We start from the raw sequence: 3,574 nt of genomic DNA on the forward strand, positions 1-3,574 counted from the left end.
AGTTAGAATGATTCACACAGAGACCGGAGGTGCAAAGAGTAAGGAAGACCCTCCTGTTAAGTCACGAGGTTCAGAATGGACCCCCTTGCTTTCTAAACTCTTTATGGAGCCTAGGTGCAGCTAGGTCCAATCTTAGTCTCAGACTTGGACAACAGTTTATGTCTAATGGAATTATCTATACATAGTTTATAATAATTAATATTGAGTAGATACATGGATTAGTAATGTGTCATTAGTATTAATTCAGCATGCTATCAGTCACTTACTGAGGATCTGTCACAGGTAAGGGATCTCTCTGTCTTGGGTAAGGAAGGATCTCTTAGTCTCAGGTAAAGAATCTCAAACCTTGAGAGGCGTCCCTGCTCAAGGGAAGAGTCACCTGGCATGCAGTCCAGCTGCAATTCAGGGAGAGCTCCAATTGGGCTCATCTTGATGGTAATATTTATAGAGTGAAGTAGTTGGCTGCTAGTCAGTAGTATAGACAAGATAGATATCTTCGTTTTAGCTCTGGTATCTTGTTCTGTACTTTGGTTATCTTGCATATTTGGGCTTTGAAATCACCTTTCGAAATATTTTTCCAAGAAACCTTCACTCCCTTGTACATGAGCCAGGAGCTTTCTAGCTCACAGGTTCACCACAGGGCATAAGGCCTGTTGCTCCTTAGTCAGCTTGAACCAAAGAATGGCTAGGGGTCAAGCATATCCGTCACACTCCACCCCATGACTACAGTCAACTTACTTCACGTCATAGAGTGGTGGTACAGTCACCTCTTGTCTCTGTGCTATAAACATTTGACATACCATGTTGGCACACTTGCAGATCCACGGTAAGCAAACAGCTTTTAGTGTAAAATATTACTATCATCAATTGCATATTATTTTTGTACATTATTGGGTGATTTCACATGATGAACAAGGAGTATTTGCTTCATTACATACCAAACCTTTACATACAGAATGATTATAAGTAATAAGCATAATATTGTTAGAGCTAACAAAATCACAACTGGATGAAGCATTAGATTCAAAGTTCCTGTTGCTGTTGGTGACCATCCGAATAAGGTATCCCACCAATGATGTTCTCCATCCTTTTTCACTCTTTCCAGAATATGGTGCATTTCTTTTGCATCGTGATGAACAGTAATCAAGGTTCTTTCTTTGTCCATTTTCTTGAACTTGTTTCAGCAATCAGTAGAGATCATCATGCTGTAATAGCTTTCTTACCAATGTAACATTCATTCCAATGGGAGTAGGTAATAAATCTTTACATGATGTATAGTTAGATTGTAATAATTGATGAGATGTGACAGGAGCTGAATAGTCGCATTCCATGATTTCAGAAAAATTACAGATACTTGAGTGTTTATATCTACAGTGATATTGCCTACAAACATAAAATCCAATATATACAAGTACAGTTTCAGAGGTTTTGTCAGGATGTATCTCAAAACGGCAAATGTTTTGTTCAGTGTCAAGGTAAATGCCTTGGGCTTTAATGGCATTGCTTTCACAAATAAATCCTTGTTCTCGCACAACATGTATTGACATCAACAGTCTGCCATTTGTTTCCCTTTTGTTAGGCCCATACTCTGTGTTCCATTGGATAGAGTACTGTTCCATTGTAATTTAATCCCAGCGCAATGATTAGGTATATGGTATATACCAAAGCATTGGGTATTGTTAGAATAAAAGCTGTGGCTTTACTGTCGGTAGGGTTATAGGTAAAATTGACTAGATGCCACCAGGATTGGAATTCCCTTTCAAATTTATTTGCGTTATCCCAGATTACCTTTCGAATTTCAGTGGGTAAGGTGTTCTCTTCACTTTCTGTTACAATCGCTGCCACAGTAGATTGTAACCACAGTTGAGCCTGAATACAACTAAGAGCAAGAGAGACATTAATTTGGGCTGCACCTAGTGCATTCACAATTAGTTGGTGGTCCTTTTAATTAATTCTTTCCCATTAGGGTAATATATCAGATAAGAGCCATTGGTTAGTTCCCAATGCCGATAGAGAAGATTGCAATGGACATTCTAATTTGTGTAAATTACTTGTTGCTGATCTTATTTTGTTTGCTAAAACTTCAGCATCCATGCTCTTTAATACTCCTAATCCTGTTCCTAAAATACCAGTCACATCTCTTCTTGATCGTTTTGGAGAGGTGAGGGTTCGTCCATGCAACCACGCTAACCATTCTGCATAAGATGTACTTAGGAATGGTAAGCAAGTAGGTTTAATTGCAGAGATATTGATTTGCATTGATAGTTCCACTCATTTGAGGGACCACGATGGATTAAACACCACTTGCTGTTGGCCTGTGTATTTAATAGCGTAAGGTCCAATTTCAGAAATTTGTGGGGGCAGAGCAGAAATTTGTGGAGATGGAGTTTCCTTATCTTTTACAATCGGGGTGGATGTTGAGTGAGGAGTGGCGGATGTTGTACTAGACTCAGTAATGTCTATTTTAAATTTAAATGATAGTCCCATGTCCCTGCGAGCCCAGAGGCAGATTACAAAAACGAATTGTACTAATGTAAAATTGTACCAACAGTCTAATTTTTCAGAGGCACAATGTTTTGTATCATCTGTGGTGTTTGATGTAATGTTGTGCACAGAAATATCAGTTGCTTTCTCATGGGTAAACTCATTGATCATCTGGCATCCTATTTTAATTTCTTTCCCTGCCATTCCCCAAAGCCAGGGAACTTCATTAACATCAGTTTCATTTTTATCCCAGCTCCATTCATTTTCCAAGTATACTTCAGTTCCATGCATGACCATGGTGGAAAGATTTAAATCTCCCTTACTAGGGAGTGTTCCCATAGTCCCAGTATACTTAACACGAGCTTGAGACCATAGCCACTGGTCATTGTTGGGATTTGGAATAGTAACATGAACACAGCATTTCTATTTGCCATCCTGTGGGGTGTTAGGTTTGAGTATAGCATCTTTAGTAAGACTCCTTAGTAAAACTGGGGGAGTATTCAAAGTAGGCACTGACGTCATTATGATAGGTTTAGTGATTCTGAGAGATATTGTTCCTAGTATTATGTCGCATCCCTTTAGTGTTCTATCTGCATGATACTTCAACATCATAATATCCCTTTACTATGTCATGTATTGAGCAATGACTTATGTTACAGCATTTTCTATATGGTGTGTAAGAGTTATTGTGAATAATCATAACATATATATCCCTTATTAACAGGTGGTCGTGTTTTACAAGTCACGTTTATATTACTGTCTGTTAGTAACAAGACACAATCACGACTGATTTCTTGATTGATGATTAAGTTGAGACAGGTGGGTGTTCATGGGAAAGTAAGTATTATTGAAATCTTCAACAGCAGTAGGATGATGTATCTTACTTTCATCTTTGAGGAGGCTGTAAGACAAAAAGGTAAAATAGACTGGTCTCAGTGGGGTTTTCCGGACAGGTTACCCCATTAGAAAGAAGGAAAAATCCACCATGCACTAATTCTATGTTTTGCACCACTGCTATCAGTAGCTTCCCAGGCAAGTGGGCCACCAGGTTTAGTTAGAGTCATAGGTACAGTTCCAATTTGTGGTAAAT

The 3,574-nt window shown here is 38.6% G+C and overlaps 1 pseudogene; it reads right to left on the reverse strand.

Moving 5' to 3' along the window:
- Nucleotides 1-874: 874 nt before the first annotated feature.
- On the reverse strand, nt 875-2,781 carry LOC148055449 (uncharacterized; annotated as a pseudogene).
- Nucleotides 2,782-3,574: the final 793 nt, after the last annotated feature.

This window comes from Nipponia nippon, unplaced genomic scaffold, assembly GCF_047370975.1.
Source record: "Nipponia nippon isolate SJK-2023a ecotype South Korea unplaced genomic scaffold, ASM4737097v1 scaffold_22, whole genome shotgun sequence".
In the NCBI taxonomy this organism is placed as follows: domain Eukaryota; kingdom Metazoa; phylum Chordata; class Aves; order Pelecaniformes; family Threskiornithidae; genus Nipponia; species Nipponia nippon.